Here is a 24,016-nt window from a genome sequence, read left to right as displayed (position 1 = left end):
ATTTCCATATCATCAGCAAATTCTTTGTGTTAATTTTTAAATCTTGAATTGAGGTTTCAATATTGGAAGAAGCTGGAGAAGAACATTGGTGCCCTAGTCTTGGCTGCCAGCATTCTTCATCCCAGAGTCTGCCCTCACTTCATTGTCTTGATCTCCAAGAATGGCTTTTTCACACAGAATAAGCCAGAATGTCATTTCTCCCCTTCTTTTCCTGACTAACTCTTGGTCATCTCCCAAAGAGGCCTACTGAGTAATCGACATCTGAAAGTTGACTACATCCTCTTAGTTAGTGGATGACAATTATTGGTCTATATTGACTGAATAGAGCTAACATTGCAAAACTTCTACACAAGAAGGATTTGGCATCTTTCTTCTCTTTCTCCCCCTCTCTCTCATACTCCTTCCCCTACCCCAGCAAGGTGGCAGTCTTAGTTGATTTTCCTTTGGATTTGTTCTACCAAAGTTTAGATTGGGGCACACAGATGGGCAAGAGAATAGGGTAGGGATTTGATTGTTGTCCCACATCTAAGTCATAACCTTGAATCCAACTTTTATGAGTAAAAAAAATTGATTATGTTAGTATCATTTGCCTGACTCTTGTATCTACCCTAAAACTGGTTCTGAATTCAGAGCAAAGTAAAACTGTTTCTGAAATTCCAGCAAGATATAGTGTGATATGGCTGGCCAACACTAAATTGGAAGTTTGTGAACCAGCTGGACTTGGGATCCAGATGCAACATTAGTGCTAACTTTCTGTGGAACTGTAGGTCAGTCCCTCAAAACCAATAACTAACTCTATGGCAGGCACTCATTAAGCATTACATCGGTTATGTCATTAATCTTCAAAACAATCTGAGATGGATACAATTGTCATCTCATTTTACACATGAGAACTTGGGCAGAGTAAGTCTGATAGCTGCAACGTGAACCCAGACAGCTTGATTCAAGAGCCTAACTCAGGGCCTCCCTGGTGGCGCAGCGGTTGAGAGTCCGCCTGCCGATGCAGGGGATACGGGTTCGTGCCCCGGTCTGGGAGGATCCCATATGCCGCGGAGCGGCTGGGCCCGTGAGCCATGGCCTCTGGGCCTGCGCATCCGGAGCCTGTGCTCTGCAACGGGAGAGGCCACAACAGTGAGAGGCCTGCATACTGCAAAAAGAAAAAGAAAAAGAAAAAAAAAAAAAGAGCCTAACTCAGTGTCTACAAGTTACCATTTTATTCACCTATAAAGTGCAAGGGTTGGATCAGACAATCCCTAAGATATATTTCAAGCCTAAATTTCTCTGACACATTTCCATTGCCTCATCTATCTTCCTAAAGATGAAATGTCCATCTTCAATGCTTTGATTTTGACAAATTAGCCCCATTTCTCTGTCATTTTCTTGTGGAAGATGGGGATCCTCCTTTACAATGGTATTTACTTCTGTGAGTTGTTTGTGGAAGAAGACACACTATTTAGCTTGACAATTGTAACTGTAACTTAAAATGAATGTAAAGCTAATTTGATCAGGTCAACAAACCTGACCTTTGTATTTTCCCCAATATTTATCATTTCAACACTGTCTTTTGCCAGAACCTGATGACTCTAAAAATCAAATCCTATATATTGACATTTTCTATATCTCCAACTATTCTCTCTCCATATCCTCTTTCTCTTCCAAGCTGTAACCTTCAGCTGGAAATATTTATTAATGCCCCACAAGCAGTTTGCCACCCAGACTTTAAAATCACCAAATGCACACTGCACTTTACTTCCTACCATGTTGTTTGTTTCCATGTGAGATACATACTGACTGTATCCAACTGTGGTTATTTGGAACCATAATCACACACTTCTTACCAACTGCTCTTATTTAAAATGACTCATCCTGTTCCCCACTCAACTCTTTGTTACATAGGAAGTGAGTTAATGAGTCTTGGCAAACTCTCCATCTTAACTCAGATGTGCCCCCTGAAAAATCAGCACTTCTCCTAAATGGCCATGTTATGTCTTCCAGGGTAGTTCATGGCCCTCAGCTCAGAGCCACCATCACACACTCTTGTCTTCCTGGAAACTGTAACAGAATCCTCCCATGGTCTAGTGTCCATTGGTCCTTTTTTTTTCTTCCGTGAGTTATAGAATGCATCTTATTTTTTGAAGGTAAGGTTCACACAACATGGGATGAACCAGAGAACTATGGCTAGCTCTACTGAGTTCTGATTGTTTTGCCCTATTATTTCTGCTTTGCCAAATTTTCTCACTCTTGACATTAGTTTATAATACATGCTAATAACTTAGGCTCTTCTTCTTGGCTTCCTCCTGACTAAACCATTATGCTGCACTGTCTTTAGTGTACAAAATGTTTAATAAAAATAGCTAATATATGCTCACCAAAAGACACATACTAGAACATTTAAGACAGCACTATTCACAAGCACCCCAAACTGGAAACTAACCAAATGCCTTTTAACAGTAGTATGGGTAAAAAAATTGTGGTATATTTCCACAATGTAATACAATATGAAGAAACACACTTAACTACATGCAATAATATGGGTGAATCTCACAAACGTAATTTGAGTGAAAGAAGCCTGACAGAAACAAATAAAACTATATGCTTCTATTATATAAGGAACAAAATCAGGTGAAAGCAAATTGATGCTCCTATAAGTCAAGATTCCTGGGGACTGAGGGGATAGTGCCTGGAAGGGGGCAAAAGGGGTCTCTGGGTACTGACCATATTCTATGATTACATGGGCGTGTTCAATTGGTAAAAATTCAATGAGTTCTACACTTTAGAATATATGCCCTTTCTTTATGTAGACTTCACTTTTTTAAAAGTTTAATAAAGTAAATGAAAAAAGACATAAAATTTGAAAACAAACTGAAAAGAAACTAATAGATATCCTTTATTAAGTACTTGGTTTTGTTCTAGTTGATGTTTATGTCTTTTTTACATTCATTGCATCTATAGTAATGGAGCCAAATCTGGTATTCTAATGCAGACAGTCTGAGTGCTGATTTAAATCTGGGCTTTGTACTTTCTAGGTGTTTTGTTTTGTTTTTGTTGTTTTTTCATCTTTTGTTTTTACTTCTTTAATCCTTGGTTTTCTCATTTGCAAGATAAAGGCAATAATAGTGGCTACTTTGTAGGTTTGTGGTAAGTGTTAAATGAGCAAATCTTTGTAATGTACTTAACAGGATGCCTAACATGTGGTTAAGTCCTCAATAAATCTTTACTAAATGATAGTTTCTGGTTTATCTTGCTTAGAAATACTCAACTTTTGTAAACTCAAGTATTGTGAGATAGTCCACAAGACGATTCACCTTCAAATATTAGAAACTAAAAAGAGAGTAGCATGCCATGCCCTGCACAGGAATGAATGAGTGAAGGAAGGAAGGAAGGGAAGAGGAAGGAAAGAAGGGAGGAAGGAAGGAAGGAAGGAAGGAAGGAACAAATGAACTAGAGAAGGATGCTATCCTAGCATGTGAAGATGGTGATTTAATAACAGTAAGAATGGGAGCTGACAGATGGAAAACCATCAAGATACATCATCATCATTATCAGATCTTCTTAAAGAAAAATTAAGGTAAAGGAGGAAGCACAATTGTGCTTTTCTCTGAATCCTGACATTCATTACAATTTTGTATTGTACATGCATGGCAGGCAGGATGTGTAGTGGTGAGACTGCTGACTCAGAGACAGAGTACACTCAGGACTTCCTTGGTGGGGACACGGGTTCGATCCCTGATCGGGGAACTAAGATCCCATGTGCCACAGTGCAACTAAGCCCGCGCACTACAACTACTGAGCTCGCGCACCTCAAGAAGAGAGCCTGCAGGCCGCAAACTACAGAGCCCACGTGCCCTGGAGCACACGTGCCACAGCTAGAGAGAGAAAACCTGCACGCCACAACTAGAGAGAAGCCCGCACGCCACAACAAAAGATCCCACATGCCGCAACTAAAACCTGATGCAGCCCCAAACATAATAAATTAATTAGTTAATTAATTAATTAACTACAAAAGAAAAACAGAGGCAGAGCACCCAGATTTAAGTAATGGCTACTTGTAACATCTGGGAAAACAACTTCCCCTTTCCTCAGTTTCCTAGCCTGTATGATAAGGATAATACTAATACTATCCAACTCATAGTTTGAGGTTTAATACAGTTAATATTTGTAAATAACTTGGAATCACTGGCATACAGAAAGCACCAATAACCATTTATGAAATACATTAAATATATTAAATGTTCACGATTTACTCTGGGAAAAATTGTAAAGACAAACTTTTCTTCTATCCTTTCTCGATTTTCTTTGAAATACTTCTAACCTTGCTCACTCCATGTCCCTAGAACACACAGGCTAGCCCCTGGTAACTCAAAGTCCTCCCCAGAAAGTACCCACCCTGACCTGCCTCTTCTCCATCCTGGATTTCTCCTTGGAATCTTTATAAAATTTACCTGTGCTATCTATGTTTCATTCCACTGAAAACAAATCTGAAAACAAAATGTAATCCTTTCTAAGAGATGATAATGGGTACATTTTTCTGAGATGACACTTCTGATTTTAACAGAGCTTCCTGAAATCTGCTTCATAACCACATGAAGTGACACAAATAGTACAAACGTCCAGCCCTATTTCTTGCCAACTGGGAGATATTTTCAATCAGAAAAATCTTGTCATTCTTGATGACAACAAATATATGACTACTTATTATAACCTTGATTATTTCAGAGCTGTAAATTGCAAAATAAAAAATTAATTTTCTCTTGTCTACTCTTTTACATTCAACTAAGGGGGAAAAAGGTGGAGAACTAAGAGAAGGAATGTGTTCTGATCTTCTGTTGAGTTTTAATTTCCCCAGGAAATTAAATTTGAGCTGATTTGTGTAACTCGTTCTCTTTCACGTTAAAAGACTCGACAGGGCTTCCCTGGTGGTGCAGTGGTTGAGAGTCCGCCTGCCAATGCAGGGGACACGGGTTCATGCCCCAGTCCGGGAGGATCCCACATACCGCGAAGTGGCTGGGCCCGTGACCCATGGCCACTGGGCCTGCGCGTCCAGAGCCTGTGCTCCACGATGGGGGAGGCCACAGCAGTGAGAGGCCTGCATACAGCAAAAAAAAAAAAAAAAAAAAAAAGACTCGACATATATACACTACCGAATGTAAAATAGATAGCTAGTGGGAAGCAGCCGCATAGCACAGGGAGATCAGCTCGGTGCTTTGCAACCACCTAGAGGAGTGGGAGAGGGAGGGTGGGAGGTAGACACAAGAGGGAGGGGATATGGGGATATATATATGCATATGGCTGATTCATTTTGTTGTACAACAGAAAGTAACAGTATTGTGAAGCAAATATACTCCAATAAAGATTTTTTAAATAAATAAATAAATAAAAGACTCTATATTTCCCAATATTCTGGAAGCCTAAGAGATAGTTCCTCCTTCAACCTCACCCTGAGTTTCTCTGATTGATTCCAGGAGCAACCAACATATGCATGCCCACACATGTGTACATAATCACATGAACACATATTCTGCATTGCCATCCCTATTCCAGTGCTACAGTACATTTCCCCAAATGGAAAAATAAAATAAAATAATTCTGATGACCCAGAATGCACAACCAGGACCTCAGTGGTACCCGGGAATCTTAAAATAATTTAGTTAAAAACAGAGACCTGTTTGAGTTGCAGAAGCTCAGGTTTTATTTAACTGCACAATGCATCCCAGAAGTAAGGCAATAACCCAAGCTCAGTTCAGAAGACCAACCACCCACGTCATATGCTATTGCAAACTTCAGGATGGCTCATTTAATCTGCACTTGTATTTTAGTCCAAAACGGCATTGAGAGTGTTATCAGTGATATCAGTAGTCAAAAGAGATCTCTAGGGGCTTCCCTGGTGGCACAGTGGTTGAGAGTCTGCCTGCCAATGCATGGGACACAGGTTCGTGCCCTGGTCCGGGAAGATTCCACATGCCGTGGAGCGGCTGGGCCCGTGAGCCATGGCCGCTGAGCCTGCGCGTCCGGAGCCTGTGCTCCGCAACGGGAGAGGCTACAACAGTGAGAGGCCCGCATACCGCAAAAATAAATAAATAAATAAAAGAGATCTCTGACTTTAGGAAAAGATTGAGTGGCAGTTAACCCCAGAGGTCCAAACACCTCACCCTTCTCTTTCTCCATAGATATCTGGCCTAGCGGACATTCATTATAACATGAACCCATCAGAGTTTGAAAGCCCCATATGGGTCAGGGTGTTCCAGACATTCCCTGGCACTAGAGATACTCTCCAAAGAGTAAGCATCAATATAACAAGATAGAACTGACACCAACTTTTCCTAGAGAACAGACACCAGTCATCAGCAGGGAAAGAATGTAAATTCTCATCATGATATAATCACAGAAAATGACTTGTAAATGTTCCGAACATTGGTTTAAAACATGTATCTCATGAGGCAAACCTGCACTAACCGATGACTCAGAAAGTACCAGATATAAACAATTACCCATGTACAGAAAGCACTTCCAAGGAAACTGAATCAGATCAAGAAGGAAGGACGGTTCAGGACATCCAGTGCGAAACTTTCTCCTTCATTTAATCTCTGGGCAGAAAAAACTGTTTGTAATGCTTTTAAAACTCCTTCAGTGTTTTGGATTTCTTATGTATAGCTTACACGTGGGTATTCTATAATACCCACCATTCCAATAATCTGAATCCTTAAAGTCCCAATGTAGCCATCTACCCTAAGGTAGCCTCCCTGGATGAGAGCCATATGCTATCAAGATCACATGACCTGGTCCAGCCCCCGACACTGACTCAGCCAGCCCCCTAATTCCCTCCTGGCAGAAGTCCACAGCCAGTCTCAGCCCCATTCATTCTTCAACTAACCACAGCACTTTCCACCCATTTGCACTCTAATCCGAATACAGCCTCACCCTCTTGTGGACCTCTGCAGTGTGAAGAAAAGAGCAAGGTAAGACTTTGGCTGCGCTACTCGGGTTTAAAAAAAAATAGGTTGAATATTTGCATACCATAGCTTAAGGCATCATTGCCCTTGACCGGGGTGAGGTCCCAGCCCTGAGCCCTGTGTTCTAGAGGGTTCACTCTAGCCCCCCTTCTTTCCATGCCCCTCCCAAGGCAAAGAGCTTATGGAGGTAAACTTGCTCATGTGGAACTTTTGCCTCCCCTTATAGACCAGGCTCTGGGTACCTGGGACCCTGGAATTCCCCACCCAGACATCACTGAGCCTGCTTCCGAGGCCAGAATGGAACTCTTCACCAGAAGTGTCTCCTGCAAGCAGATGGCACTTGCCTTTTGTTCCTCCCAGGCCAGAGGAGGGGCTAAGGGGCTGCTGTATTTAGGGACTATGGACACAGCTTTGAAGTGCAGCCTGGATTGTCCACACACACGTAGTGAGGCTCCTCTCAGCACAAGGGAGTGCTAGTCACAGGGGAGGAAAGAGGAGTTGGGGCCAGCGCTCCCCAGGATGCCATGTTTTAGCACAGAATTCTGAGAAGTCTGAAAATCATAAATTTGCACCTGGCCTCCCAAATCAACATAAAGGTAGATTTGCCAAGGAAAGAGGACAGAACAAGTTAACAGATTATCACTTGAGTTATATTTTTTTTAATATTTAGACATATAACTATATGGCCTCAATTAGCACTCTTGTTCTGGAGACAAAATTAGGGACAGGGCATCCCTGGTGGCGCAGTGGTCGGGAGTCCGCCTGCCGATGCAGGGGACACAGGTTCGTGCCCCGGTCCAGGAAGATCCCACATGCCGCAGAGCGGCTGGGCCCATGAGCCATGGCCACTGAGCCTGTGCGTCCGGAGCCTGTGCTCCACAATGGGAGAGGCCACAACAGTGAAAGGCCCATGTACCGCAAAAAAAAAAATTAGGGACAGACCTGATGAAAGATACATTTGTGTAAAGTTTCACCATCTTCAGAAACTAACTTCTGCAAGGAATATACTCCTAAGAAGCCTCAAGTCACAAATTAAACTCTTTAAGATTTTCCTTGGACCAGCACCATTGCTCTTCAAAGTAACGTGGTACCCAGTAAGCACCATTCCCATCAATCCTGAGGCGTGATGTACTGCAGGCAACCTCCAGGACTCGGTCCTGAGTCAGTCACCTTCTCTGCTAGCCCTCCCCTTGGATCACATTTCTAAAAATCAACTGGTGTCATGTGCAGTGAAAACCAAAATCAGTTTCCATACTGCTGTGCATCACCTAAACATAGAGACAACAGGAATAAAATTAACAATCACACCCACTCTCAGGTCTGTTTGCTCCCATTAAGAAGCATTATGACAAATATCATGATATCTCTTATATGTGGAATCTAAAAAAAAATGGTACAAATGAACTTATTTACAAAACAGAAATAGAGTTACAGATGTAGAAAACAAACTTATGGTTGCCAGGGGGGAAAGGGGGAGAGAACGAATAAATTGGGAGATAGGGATTGATATAAACACACTACTATATATAATAGATAGCTAAAAAGAACCTACTGTATAGCACAGGGAACTCTACTAAATATTCTGTAATGACCTATATGGGAAAAGAATCTAAAAAAGAGTGGATACATGTATATGTAAAACCTATTCACTTTGTTGTGCAGCAGAAACTAACACAACATTGTAAATCAACTATACTCCAATAAAAATTAATTTAAAAAACACTGTAAATCAACTATACCCCAATAATTTTTTAAAAAGAAGCATTATGTTACTAACAATCCTAAAAAAATTAACAATTTATTATGAAAATCAAGGTAATGAGTAAGGGAGAAATACTGGATAAACTAAAAAGTCTAGCCGGGTTCAACCTGGAAAGGACAGAGAAAAACGAGGGATGGAAGGTGTGGATTGGAAAGGAAGCACGGGGGAGATGAGAGAAACTATTTGAGAGACAGAACTGGAGTGGGGTAGGTCTGGGCAGAGTTGGGAGTGAGAGAGGAGAGAGATTCAGGAGCAGCGACCATGTGTGAAGGATACTGAGAAAGACAGGCTGTTAGAGGATTAAAAACGGCCACAAATGTCACTACACCTATCAAGAGAGAGATTCTTCTTCGATCCCTTTGAATCTGTGACTTGCTTTGGCCAATAGAATGTGACAGAAGTGACACTGTGCAACTTCCAAGGCTGAATCTGAAAAGATCTGCACTGGCCTTTTACACACACCCAAATGACCTTCCAAAAGACCGCAGCACCAGCCAACAGCATGAGAACAGAACTACTGCCCAGCCAACATCATCAACCCAGTTATTGATGTTCAGCCACTAAATCTAGGAGAAAAAGATTTTTAAGATATTTAACTGGATGTTGTGGATGTATGCTCTCTCTGTTTTCAAGAGATTGCACTAAAAAGAATTAATTTGCTTTTCAGTTATCTCTAGATGTCAGCTGAGTGTCAAGATGGAATGAGACATGTGTGCCTTAATGGTCTACACAATGTAATGTCAGCCAGGAGGTCTGAATAGTTAGCATAAAAATCGTGTTTTCCATGCCCATGTGAAAAGTACTGAATTTTCATGCTAACCACTCAAAAAAAATGATAAAAGTACAACATGAAAAAAATCTCTAACGATCCATAAAATTTGTAGTAACTACAAATAGTCAAAATTTCATGGTCATCTCCATACTCCTCTCCAAAGAACACTATCCATCAACTGTTTTATTGTAAAGGATGTAGAAACTAAGGACTCCCACTTGGTATACTATTTTGAACAGAACACCCAGCCCTCAGCATCTAGACCCACGCCAATATTATAGTCTGGTAAAGAAACCTGGACTCTTCAGCATATGGGTCCCTAATGCCACTGATCCTCACACTTTAGTATATTTGAGAAAGGTTTCAAGTACTCAAGGGGCCATGCCATTCAATTTAGGCAACCATCACTCACTGTGGGATTCTTGTCCCTCCATCCAATCCTTTTGGCCGCTTGGAAATGACCACATCTGCTGTGAGTCAGTGTTATTTAACAACAGTTTGCAAAGCTGCCAAGTTTGGATCAGTGAAGTTGTTATTTTTGCTGGGTAATTCAGATCTTTGGCTTATTTGCATCCTGGACTGCCACACCCACACAATTAAAGATATTTAACTGTAGTCATAGGAGAGCTAGATAAGCACTTAGCCATGTCTGCTTTCAAATAGGGGTTTTGAGATCATGACTGATTCAATGTATTTGCCTATGCATCAGATAAACTACTTGACAGTATCATTGAAAACAGTTTCTCTTCTCCATAAGCAGATTGGCCAGCATCCCAAACCCCAGTAGTTCTGCATCGTGTAACCAGAGCTGCTGCCTTCTGCTTCCTGAGCCAAACTCCAAGACCCACAGGAATCAACTATAGTCCTGGAAGATCCAGACACTGCCCCATGTGCAGATTCCTGCAAAAATAAATGGAGTCCCTGCCTTAGTCAGTGCCAGGAAAGCACCAGCAATAGCTAGATCATATGTCATCCAACCACAAGACCAAACTGTCTCTTCAGATGTTAGAAACACCTCAATCCATAAAGTAGGAATTAGATAGAACCTTAGACCCAGTGTCTGAACAAGGGAGACTAGTAATTTGGCTCCCCTTCAAATCAATGTTCTTTGAATATTTGTTCAACAGTCCTTTAGCAGAAATACGGAGGTACTAATTTTCCATTCTCACAAATCATCTACAACTCTCTTCTTTACCAGTGAGAAAATTTATTGAGAAACATATGAAACCATTTAATATGTAAATAAGCAAGCCACATATTTCTGGTAAACCACACTATAGTGTACCTTAATTGGGCAATAAATTGAAAGCCATCATCCATATGGTCCAATATGAATAGTGTGTCAATCAAGGAAACAAAGTCCAGTGACTAAAATTACCCATTTGTCACCTTCTGTATCAGTTAGGATTGCAATTGATTGAGCAGCTTAATTACCCTACACTGGTTTTTATAAATTAACTTGAAGTTAAGAATGGATTAAATTGGGCTTCCCTGGTGGTGCAGTGGTTGAGAGTCCACCTACTGATGCAGGGGACACGGGTTCATGCCGCAGTCCGGGAAGATTCCACATGCCGTGGAGCGGCTGGGCCCATGAGCCATGGCCACTGAGCCTGCACGTCCGAAGCCTGTGCTCCACAACGGGAAAGGCCACAACACTGAGAGGCCCGCGTACCGCAAAAAAAAAAAAAAAAAAAAAAGGCTTAAATTATTAACGTGTGCTGGTTAATCTCAATCTCCCCACTTACCTTCACCAACGTCTGCCCTGTTCCATGTCCCAGGAGGCTGACCTCCATAAACAGCATCTCCCAAGCTCTTCTGCCCTGTGGCTTAAGTGGGAAGAGAAAGGATCGCATATTTATTTACCATAATCTCCACCCCCACCCCTTTACTTGCATAGCTATAGTTCTGGCAGAGTTACTTTTCTTTGTAGTCACAGACTATATGAGGCAGCATCTCTTCTGATTCAAGTTCTTTCTAGCTCCAGTGAAAACCATTCCCTCCCTTAACCCATCAAAATCGCCACCATTTCTAGTGGTGTTGCACCATCTCTTGTTAGTTCCTATGATGGTTAATTTTATGTATCAACTTGACTAGGCCACAGGGTTCCCAGAAATTTTGCCAAAAATTATTCTGAGTGTGTCTATGGAGGTGTCTTGGGATGAGCTTAACAATTACGTGGTAGACTGAGTAAAGCAGATTGTCCTCCCTAATGTGGGTGGACCTTATCCAATTAGTTGAAGGCCTGAATAGTACAAAAACGCTGGCTCTTCTCCAAGTAAGAGAGAATTGTCCTGCCTGGTGGCCTGTGAACTAGGACATCAGTTCTTGGCTCTATTGCAGCCTGCTGGCCTTCAGACACAAACTGTGATCTTGGCTCTGCATATCATGGACTTGCCTACATCCATAATCACATAAGCCAATAGAGAGAGAGAGAAAGGGAAAGAGAGGGAGAGAGAGAAAGAAGATGTTCAATTTTTAGTTTTTTAAGAAAGCTCCATACTGTTCTCCATAGTGGTTGTATCAATTTACATTCCTACCAGCACTGCAGGAGGGTTTGCTTTTCTCCACACCCTCTCCAGCATTTGCTGTTTATAGATTTTCTGATGATACCCATTCTAATTGGTGTGAAGTGATACCTCATAGTAGTTTTAATTTGCGTTTCTCTAATAATTAGTGATGTTGAGCATCCTTTAATGTGTTTGTTGGCAATCTCTATATCTTCTTTGGAGAAATGTCTATTTAGGTCTTCTTCCCATTTTTGGATTGGGTTTTTGCCTTTTTGATATTGAGCTGCATGAGCTGCTTGTATATTTTGGAGATTAATCCTTTGTCAGTTGCTTTGTTGGCAAATATTTTCTCCCATTCTGAGGGTTGTCCTTTTGTTTGTAGTTTCCTTTGCTGTGCAAAAGTTTTTAAATTTCATTAGGTCCCATTTGTTTATTTTTGTTTTTATTTCCATTTCTCTAGGAGGTGGGTCAAAAAGGATCTTGCTGTGATTTATGTCATAGAGTGTTCTGCCTATGCTTTCCTCTAAGAGTTTGATAGTGTCTGGCCTTACATTTAGGTCTTTGATGCATTTTGAGTTTATTTTTGTGTATGGTGTTAGGGAGTGTTCTAATTACATTCTTTTAAATGTAGCTGTCCAGTTTTCCCAGCACCACTTATTGAAGAGGCTTTCTTTTCTCCATTGTATATTCTTTCCTCCTTTGTCAAAGATAAGGTGACCTTATGTGTGTGGGTTTATCTCTGGGCTTTCTATCCTGTTCCATTGATCTAAATCTCTGTTTTTGTGCCAGTACCATATTGTCTTGATTACTGTAGCTTTGTAGTATAGTCTGAAAGATTGCTTTGGCTATTTGGGGTCTTTTGTGTTTCCATACAAATTGTGAAATTTTTTGTTATAGTTCTGTGAAAAATGCCAGTGGTAGTTTGATAGGGATTGCACTCAATCTGTAGATTGCTTTGGGTATTATAGTCATTTTCACAATGTTCATTCTTCCAGTCCAAGAACATTATATATCTCTCCATCTGTTTGTATCAACTTTAATTTCTTTCATCAGTGTCTTATACTTTCCTGCATACAGGTCTTTTGTCTCCTTAGGTAGGTTTATTCCTAAGTATTTTATTCTTTTGGTTGCAATGGTAAATGGGAGTGTTTCCTTAATTTCTCTTTCAGATTTTTCATCATTAATGTATAGGAATTCAAGAGATTTCTGTGCATTAATTTTGTATCCTGCTACTTTACCAAATTCATTGATTAGCTCTAGTAGTTTTCTGGTACCATTTTTAGGATTCTCTATGTATAGTATCATGTCCAATCATGTTTTTCTCTTTCATCACTTTAAATATGTCCTGTCACTCCCTTCTGGCTTGCAGAGTTTCTGCTGAAAGATCAGCTGTTAACCTTATGGGGATACCCTTGTGTGTTATTTGTTGTTTTTCTCTTGTAGCTTTTAATATTTTTTCTTTATACTTAATTTTTGATAGTTTGATTAATATGTGTCTTGGCGTGTTTCTCCTTGGATTTATCCTGTATGGGACTCTTTGCACTTCCTGAACTTGATTATTTCCTTTCCCATATTAGGGAAGTTTTCAACTATAATCTCTTAAAATATCTTCTCAGTCCCTTTCTTTTTCCATTCTTCTTCTGGGACCCCTGTAATTCGAATGTTGGTGTGTTTAATGTTGTCCCAGAGGTCTCTGAGACTGTCCTCAATTTTTTTCATTCTTTTTTCTTTATTCTGCTCTGTGGTAGTTATTTCCACTATTTTATCTTCCAGGTCACTTATTCATTCTTCTGTCTCAGTTATTCTGCTACTGATTCCTTCTAGAGAATTTTTAATTTCATTTATTGTGTTGTTCATCATTCTTTGTTTGCTCTTTAGTTCTTCTAGGTCCTTGTTAAACGTTTCTTGTACTTTCTGCATTCTATTTCCAAGATTTTGGATCATCTTTACTATCATTACTCTGAATTTTTTTTCAGGTAGACTGCCTATTTCCTCTTCACTTGTTTGGTCTGATAGGTTTTTACCTTGATCCTTCATCTGCTGTGTGTTTCCCTGTCTTCTCATTTTACTTAACTTACTGTGTTTGGGGTCTCCGTTTTGCGGGCTGCAGGTTTGTAGTTCCCATTGTTTTTGGCGTCTGCCCCCAAAGGGTAAGGTTGGTTCAGTGGCTTGCATAGGCTTCCTGGTGGAGGGGACTGGTGCTTGTGTTCTGGTGGATGAGGCTGGATCTTGTCTTTCTGGTGGGCAGGACTGCACCCGGTGGTGTGTTTTGGGGTGTCTGTGACCTTACCATGATTTTAGGCAGCCTCTCTGGTAATGGGTGGGTCTGTGCTCCTGTCTTGCTACTTCTTTGGCTTAGGGTGTCCAGCACTGTAGCTTGCTGGTCGATGAGTGCAGCTGGGTCTTAGCATTGAGATGGAGATCTCTGGGAGACCTTTCGTCTTTTGATATTACATAGAGCCCGGAGGTCTCTTGTGGACCAATGTCCTGAATTCAGCTCTCCCACCTCAGAGGCTCAGGCCTGACACCTGGACAGAGCACCAAGACACTGTCAGCCAAACAGCTCAGAAGAAAAGGGAGAGAAAAAAAGAAAGAAAGAAAGAATAAAATAAAATTAAATTAAAATGTTATTAAAATAAAAAATAAAAAAATTATTAAAAATTTAAAAAATTTAAAAGTAATGACAATTTTTAAAAAACTAGACAGACAGAACCCTAGGACAAATGGTATACAGACAAAATCACACAAGGAAGCATACACATACACACTCACAAAAAGTGAAAAAGGAAAAATATATATGTATGTATATATATTTTTTAAAAAAAGGAAGAGAGCAACCAAATCAATAAACAAATCTACCAATCATAATAAACTCTAAATACTAAACTAAGATAAACATAAAACCAGAAACAAATTAGATGCAGAAAGCAAACCCCAAGTCTACAGTTGCTCGCAAAGTCCACTGCCTCAATGTGGGATGATTCGTTGTCTATTCAGGTATTCCGCAGATGCAGGGTACATCAAGTTGACTGTGGAGATTTAATCTGCTGCTCCTGAGGCTGCTGGGAGAGATTTCCCATTCTCTTCCTTGTTCGCACAGCTCCCAGGGTTCAGCTTTGGATTTGTCCCCACCTCTGCATGTAGGTTGCCTGAGGGCATCTGTTCCTCCACTCAGACAGGACAAGGTTAAAGGAGTAGCTGATTCGGGGGCTCTGGCTCACTCAGGCTGGGGGAGGGAGGGGTACGGAGTGCAGGACGAGCTTGCGGCGGCAGAGGCCGGCGTGATGTTGCACCAGCCTGAGGTATGCAGTGCGTTCTCCTGGGGAAGTTGTCCCTGGATCCCGGGACCCTGGCAGTGGCGGGCAGCACAGGCTCCCGGGAGGGGAGGTGTGGAGTGTGACCTGTGCTCACACACAGGCTGCTTGGTGGCAGCAGCAGCAGCCTTAGTGTCTCATGCCCGTCTCTGGGGTCCGTGCTGATAGCCACAGCTCGTGCCCGTCTCTGGAGCTCATTTAAGCAGCACTCTGAATCCCCTCTCCTCTCGCACCCTGAAAGAATGGTCTCTTGCCTCTTTTTCAGCTCCAGACTTTTCCCAGACTCCCTCCCGGCTACCTGTGCTGCACTAACCCCTTCAGGCTGTGTTCATGCTGCCAACCCCAGTCCTCTCCCTGGGAACCGACCCCCGAAGCCTGAGCCTCAGGTCCCAGCCCCAGCCACCCCAGCAGGTGAGCAGACAAGCCTCTCGGGCTGGTGAGTGCTGGTTGGCACCAATCCTCTGCGCGGGAACCTCTCCACCTTGCCCTCCGCATCCTTGTTGCTGCGCTCTCCTCTGTGCCTCTGAATCTCCGCCTCCCCACCCCGACATCCCCTGTCTCCGCCAGTGAAGGGCCTTCCTAGTGTGTGGAAACCTTTCCTCCTTCATAGCTCCCTCCCAGAGGGGCAGGTCCCATCCCTATTCTTTTTTTTTTTTTTTTTTTTTTTTTTTGCAGTACGTGGGCCTCTCACTGTTGTGGCCTCTCCCATTGTGGAGCACAGGCTCCGGATGTGCAGGCTCAGTGGCCATGGCTCACGGACCCAGCTGCTCCAGCGGCACGTGGGATCTTCTCAGACTGGGGCACAAACCCATGTCCCCTGCATCGGCAGACGGACTCTCAACCACTGCGCCACCAGGGAAGCCCCCCATCCCTGTTCTTTTGTCTCTGTCTTTTTCTTTTTGCTTTTGCCCTATCCAGGTATGTGAGGAGCTTCTTGCCTTTTGGGAGGTCTGAAGTCTTCTGCCAGCATTCAGTAGGTGTTCTGTGGGAGTTGTCCCACATGTAGATGTATTTCTGATGTATTTGTGGGGAGGAAGGTGATCTCCACATCTTACTCTTCTGCCATCTTGAAGCTCTTTAGTTTCTTAAAAAACTAAAAATAGAGTTACCTTATGCTCCTGCAATCCTGCTCCTGGGCATTTATCTGGAAAAGATGAAAACTCTAATTCAAAAAGATACATACACCCCAATGTTTATAGCAGCACTATTTACAATAGTAAGACATGGAAGACAGATGAATGGATGAGGAAGATGCAGTATATATATGCATACATATAATATATAACTACTATACAATCCAACAACTCCACTACTGCACATTTATCCAATGAAAACAAAAACACTAATCTGAAAGATATATGCACCCAAATGTTCATTGCATCACAGTTTACAATAGCCAAGAAATGGAAGCAATATAAGTTGCTTCCAAAAGATGAATGGATAAAGAAAATGTGCTATATATATACAATGGAATATTACTCAGCCATAAAAAAGAATGACATAATACCATTTGCAGCACCATGGATGGACCTAGAGATTATCATACTAAGTGAAGTAAGTCAGACAGAGAAAGAAAAATATCATATGATATCACTTATGTGTGGAATCTAAAAAAAAAATGATAGTGGGCTTCCATGGTAATGCAGCAGTTAAAAACCTGTCTGCCAATGCAGGGGACATGGGTTCAATCCCTGGTCTGGGAAGATCCCACTTGCCATGGAGCAACTAAGCCTATGCACCACAACTCCTGAGCCTGCGCACCACAACTACTGAGCCCGTGTGCCTAGAGCCCATGCTCCACAACAAGAGAAGCCACTGCAATGAGAAGCCCATGCACCACAATGAAGGGTAGCCCCCTCTCACCACAACTAGAGAAAGCCTGCACTCAGCAATGAAGACCCAATGTAGCCAAAAATAAATTAATTAATTAATAAAAAAATTATACAAATGAACTTATTTAAAAAACAGAAATAGACTCACAGAAGTAAAAAACAAACTTATGGTTACCAAAGGGGATAGGAGGGTGGGAAGAGGGGGATCAATTGGGGATAAGAAGAGATAAATCAGGAGTTTGGGATTAACATATACCCACTACTATACATAAAATAGGTAAACAACAAGGACCTACTGTATAGCACAGGAAATTAAACTCAATATTATGTAATAACCTATAATGGAAAGGAATTTGAAAAAGAATATGTATATGATATACATGTATAACTCAATCACTTTGCTGTACACTTGAAACTAACACAACATTGTAAATTAACTATACTTATAAAAAATAAAAATAAAAAACCAAATAAATAAAAAGAGCATTTTAACGAGAATACCCCAATTCTGCTTGCATTAGGCACAAAGGGTGAAAATACACCTCTCTCCTGTTGCTGTCATTGTTTTTGTTGTCTTGCTTCAGGTTTGTCTAGTAATTGACCCTGTCAATGAACTGTGGAATGTATATACTGGAATTTCTTTTTTAATTCATAATTTTCTGCTTTAATATGTTTTGCACTGTCCTACTTTATAGATTTATGATAAAATGTCTTGAACTAATTTTAGCTAAGAGTTCTGAAGTTATGCTAAGGATTGGGATTAATTGATGAATAGCAGGCTCAATTCTCCCTGTATGTCAAGAGCTAGCCAGCACAGCTACACAGCTATTGTAGGAGGAAGCTCTCTGGTTTTATCTTATTGGTTAGAGAAATGGCCTGACCAGTGCGGATAATTTAACAGGAATAGGAAGCTTCTAATACAGTCGTATGGCCTTGCTGATTATGCAGTAACCAGAAGAGCACGCCTACAGATAAAGTAACCAATTCACCTGGGTTTGCCCAAGACTTTCTCAAGCTTAGCCTTTAAGTCCCACATTCCAAAAATCCTTCTTTCGTGGGAAAACTGAAAGAGTTGGTCATCCAAGAGCCAGTGCTGTCTTTGGCCTTGGGTGAGGCCACCCAAAGTGGAGGCAAAAAACAGAGGCTTCAGGAAAAGATAGACATATTCCAACTCTGCCTCCTGCACTTTCAGTGCCATCCGGGACAAGCCATTTAAACCGAAACCCTATTTTCTTTACCTGTAATATAAGGGTAATAGCCCCATGACTTGTTTGAGAATTTAATGAGAAGTCATGAAACGTTCCTAGAAAAGTGTCTGGCATAAACTAGTTGGCCAGGAAATAGTAGGTGTTATTACTATATTCCAGAAATTCTAAAATAAAATAATAACTATAGCAACTGCATCTAGACGGGTGGGTTTTCGTTTTTGTGGTTTTTTTGAAGGGGATTATCTGTGACCATGATTATTTCCATTTTTAAAAAGTCAATTCATTTGACGGGATTTATTTGTCAAAAATCCATGTTGACTCATGCCAACTGCTGTAAGATCAAGCACTTTCAAACTCATTTATGAGTAACATCCAAATCATCTCTTCTAAAGTAAATATTTAAGTTAACAGTATAATTGCCTGCTACTCACAGAAGCGTTATCCTTTCGGTAAAATTTTAGGAAGAAAGAGGTACACAGAAACAAAATTATCCAAAATGTCTAATTATCTCGCTTAAGCTATGATGTTCTACACTAACATAGGTTTTTATATAACAAAGCTCTGTTTTATACTAAGTACATTTTTGAATGTTAACTAGAAAAGAACTAATGTATAATCTTATGCTTTAAATTCTTTAAATTGACAAATTCTTTAAATAGGTTTCCCAGAATAAGATCCATTAAATTTTATGATTTTGACTTTTGTATTAAAATTAAATAATTCATTTTTCACCAATGATTACTTTTGTGTCCTCTGTTGTTCTCTCAGTACCAAATACAATTTTCTACACTTGAATTTTTAATAGCATAAATAGGAGGCATTTAGATTAATTAATTTTAAAATCCAATCTCTGATTATCTATCTTCTGCTATATAAGGGTTTTAATTCATAATCTCAAGTATGGATGGAACAGTGATGCACTGGAATCTATTCTATCTACTTAAGAATTCTTTTCTCTTCCACTGAGTACTACATTTAATAAGAATTTTCAAACCTTACCCAATATTGTTATTACTAAAATTATTTTTCTACTTTATTTTTAAGAACAATTTTACATTTGAGCCCATAAATTCTTCAGTTTATGACATGATACAATTCAAGCTAGGCAGTTAAAAGATTCTAAGAAGGAAACTTGAATTGCTCAGAGAAAGTGTGAAATCCCATGTGTTACTAAAACTCAAAGGACTGTCTTGATCAAAATTTTCTGTATACGTGGCAAGTGGATAATTCACTTAAAAAATTCCCCACCCACATTGTTCTCTGAAGCGTGTCTCAAAGTCCCATTCCTTAGCATAGAAGACACGTTGGTTTCTTTTTCTCAACATGTACTTTTTTAAACTCAAACATATAACATTCAGTCTTGGGACATTACAGGAAATGTGATTTAGATTCTTCTCATTACTGCAACATAACACACACGCACACATAAAAAATCCCCTCTCCTTACTGCTGATGTTCCTCTTAAACATCAGTTCTTTATTTTTTTAATTTTTTTTATTGAAGTATAGTTGATTTATAATATCTTGTAAGTTTCAGATGTACAGCACAGCAATTCAGTGTTTTATATACATAATGTGTGTGTATATATATATATATATATATATATATATATATATATATATATATAGTTTTTCAGATGCTTTTGCCTTATAGGTTATTACATAATTGAGTATAGTTCCCTGTACTATACAGTAGGTTCCTGTTGGCTACATATTTTATACAAAGTCGCGTGTATATGTTAATCCCAGCCTCCTAATTTATCCCACTCCCCACACCCCCTTTCGCCTTTGGCAACAATCAGTTTGTTTTCTGTGTCCGTGAGTCTCTTTCAAACATCAGCTAAGTAAAATTCTGTCAATATTTTAAGAAATGAAGGACTTCCTTTTGCATTCATTTTTTTAATATATTTCATATCATGTCTTATTAGTTCTCTGCTCCCAGATTTCTGATAACTCTAGGACCTATGAGATGAGTCCAGGTGATACATTCAGTGACCACGTTAAGCATTTTCAGCCCAGGGCCCAGAAAGTTTGAGTATGCTTCAAATTGGGTAGAGAAGGTCCTGAATAAAAGTCTTTTTCTTCCTATTAACACTTGTCAAAAAGCACAGTGGGTCTGTCAGATAAGCAAATATTTACTAATCAGATTTGTTGCCAATGTAACAAGCAAATTACAAATGGCTTATTGGGAACTTCAGGAGCAATAAGAATTGCTCAAGTGACTTATTCACTCAAATGTTTTTAAACCATATTGGATTACTGCGCTGCAATTCCATCCACTAAATTGAACCACCCAAGGAAAACCAAATTCACCTGAATGCCTAGGAGAGCTCATCATAAATTGGTGGTTCAGTTTTGAGCCTTAGGAGAAAACCTAAAATGAATAATACAGATTGCTCTAACTATTCTCCAATACCATCAGGATATCAAACTTTCATTAAATCAAACATGCATCACCACCACCAAACAGAATTCATTTACTGGAAGGACAAAAGTGGGTAGGTTTCTGAGAGGTCATGTTGAGACATGTATTTTCATTATTTTCATACCTCTTTTCTAAATTGCTATTTACTGGCAAAATGAACTGAAAGTCCACGAAAGACTTTCTATTCTTCCACCTGATTTGGTTATGAAACTTGGCCTTAATCTTAGAGGTAGATAATTCAGCCTAAGGGTAATCAAAGAAACTAAACCAGGTCTACTTTTTTCACCTAGAACTTGTTATGGTATGTATATTGTTCCTGCTGACAACTTGACCTGTTTTTTAAAAATGGAAAAATTTTAAAAACCATGAAATTACGTGTTATTTTCTCATTTTTCCTCATTGATCACTTTTCATTGAAATATTTTATATTTTAGAGAACCTTGAAACTGGTTTATTGTAGTAATAAAATATCAACCTTCTAGGTAGGTTTAGTTTCTGTCCACAACAAACGTAAGGTTTAGAAACTTAATTTGTAAGAATAGACATTTCTTTGCCTGTTGAATAAAGACAAAAGAAAAATGAGTATTATCGGTAATTAAAATAGAACATAACCAAATTGTTCAAATTGCCATTTTAGAAAATTGGTATCATCGATGTACCTTTAGGTCATCTTCCTCATTTATTGGAAATCCAGATTTCTAATACAATGGAATAAAATACTTAAACCATATAACAAAATATTCCCAAATCACTGAAAAATTCTTGAGCTGTGAATTCAATAGGTTTTTGTGATTTGTTGTGAAATTTTCACCTAATCTTCATGTTTGTTAAGTGTAAACTAAAAGCTTCCTCACTGTTTTCACATGATTAATGGCTTATTTGACTGGCACTTTTTCTTAAAAAAAAAAATGTTTTCTCTACTAACCTTTCCTCTAAGTGCAAATAAAAATAATCTCCTTGATTCTAAGTACTTTGCAAACCTTGTAAAAATTTAAAATAATGTCACTGCTTCTCATACTCTCTGGCTCTGTAAATCCTTCCTCATAAGCCATTTCTAACACTGTTCTTACTGTGGTAAAGCTAATTGAAAAGTAAAGCGATGAATGAGCTTGCACTGAAATTTTAAGAACAGCAGCTATTACCGTATAACACCAAGCAGAAGGGCAGTAGCTGTCCTTTCTCACAGCTGGAAACCATAGAAGGGCTTATTATCATCACTTGCTATGATTAACTCTCTACCTTTTTAACCACGTAACTCACAATACTAGGAAGAATAGAATAGCTCGCTTGTCCAAACACAAAGTATAAGATGTGCCTTGAACTAAAAAATGTAGCTGATAACAGAGGATGGAAAAAACAGCCAGAAAATGTCAGGCCTGGGAGTCAGCTAGGCAGGTCGGGATGGGAGATAAGTGAGGTGTAAAAAGGATGTGGTCAGGGGGAGGGGGCCACAGGCAAGAGATCAACTCCTCTAGAGAGAGGAGTTCCTACAGGGAAAAAAATCAAGAAATCAGACTTTTATGCCACCCACTAAGAAAAGACAAGAAGCAGAGTCCAAGGAATCATGTGGTAGACAGAATAATGGCCCCAGCAAAGATGTCCACGTTCTAATTCCTAGAACCTGTGACTATGTTATGTCACATGGCAAAGGGAATTAAGGTCACAGGTGGAATTAAGGTTGCTATTCGGCTGACCTTAAAATAGGGAGATTTGAGGCTTCCCTGATAGCACAGTGGTTGAGAGTCCGCCTGCCAATGCAGGGGAAGCGGGTTCGTGCGCCGGTCCGGGAAGATCCCACATGCCGCGGAGCGGCTGGGCCCGTGAGCCATGGCCGCTGAGCCTGCGCATCCGGAGCCTGTGCTCCGCAACGGGAGAGGCCACAACAGTGAGAGACCCGCATACCGCAAAAAAAAAAAAAAAAAAAAAAAAAAAAAAACGGAATTTCGAGGGGAGATCCGCGACGCGTGAGTGACGTCACTTCTGCACGACTCTTACTTTTGCCTTTATGTTTTCAGACTGCTGCTCTGAGCTATGCCTAAAGTAGTTTCCCGGTCCGTAGTCTGCTCCGACACCCGGGACTGGGAGGAGTATGACACGGCGAGAAGCCCCTTCACGTCTACTACTGTTTATGCGGCCAGATGGTCCTGGTGCTGGACTGTGAGTTGGAGAAATTGCCCATGAGGCCCCGGGATCGGTCCCGTGTGATTGATGCTGCCAAACGCGCCCACAGGTTTTGTAACACAGAAGACAAGGAGACTGTGTATTTTCGGAGGCCTGAAGGCATCGAACGACAGTACAGGAAGAAATGTGCAAAGTGCGGGCTGCCACTCTAATACCAGTCCCAACCGAAGAATGCTCCTGTGACCTTCATTGTGGATGGAGCAGTAGTCAAGTTTGGCCAGGGTTTTGGGAAGACGAACATATATACTCAGAAACAAGAGCCTCCTGAGAAAGTGATGATGACGAAACGGACTAAAGACATGGACAAGTTCAGCTCTGTCACTGTGTCTACTATTGATGAAGAGGAAGAGGAGTTGAGGCTAGAGAAGTTGCTGACTCGTATGCGCAGAATGCCAAGGTGATTGAAAAGCAGCTGGAGCGCAAAGGCATGAGCAAGAGGCGGCTGCAGGAGCTGGCTGAACTGGAAGCCAAGAAAGCGAAAATGAAGGGAACCTTGATTGACAACCAGTTCAAATGATCAGGACCTTTCTGTGAACCCAGACTGGAGGCAAGCATTTAGATCAGGAGGAAAAAAGAGCGTTTTCTTGACTACATGGACTGGTTCCTACCTTTATGCCCCAGCAGAAGGCTTTACGTGGCTTCCCAGTGATTCTCCTACATTCAGTGAGGTCTTTGAGTCCTTCTGACCTGCTTTCTAGAGATGGATTTTTCTCAATCTTTCTGTGTATAGGTCTTCTGTACTATTTTTTGTCCATTTGGTATGAACTTCATCTGTGTCGAAGCTCTGTGAATAGATCAGTGCTTCAGTGTGTCTAGTTTCTAAAGGAGCTATTCTTATTCCTTCTTCAAAGTTAATAAAATGTTCAAAGATTTTTGAAAAAAAATATGGTGTCATAGAAAAAAGTAACATGAATTACATTTAAAGTTACAGCAAGCTAGATCCTTTTAAGTGGCTCTGTTTCTTTTCTTAGACTGGCAGGTATTGGCTAGGGTTTGAATCAGAGAAAATCCATAACAAGCCAGAATCTGCATAAAGTTTCCTTTACCTCAAATGTTAAAACTCTAG

The 24,016-nt window shown here is 40.4% G+C and overlaps 2 pseudogenes; one reads left to right on the top strand and one right to left on the bottom strand.

The window, feature by feature from the left end:
- The window catches only part of LOC132490412 (60S ribosomal protein L7-like), a 63,516-nt pseudogene extending 45,181 nt beyond the window's left edge, over nucleotides 1-18,335 (bottom strand).
- Nucleotides 18,336-22,800: 4,465 nt separating this feature from the next.
- LOC132491159 (STING ER exit protein-like) lies at nucleotides 22,801-23,491 on the top strand (annotated as a pseudogene).
- The last annotated feature ends 525 nt before the right edge of the window (nucleotides 23,492-24,016 follow it).

The sequence above is a fragment of the Mesoplodon densirostris genome, chromosome 5, assembly GCF_025265405.1.
Source record: "Mesoplodon densirostris isolate mMesDen1 chromosome 5, mMesDen1 primary haplotype, whole genome shotgun sequence".
In the NCBI taxonomy this organism is placed as follows: Eukaryota; Metazoa; Chordata; class Mammalia; order Artiodactyla; family Ziphiidae; genus Mesoplodon; species Mesoplodon densirostris.
This window is presented reverse-complemented; position numbering and strand designations above follow the sequence as displayed.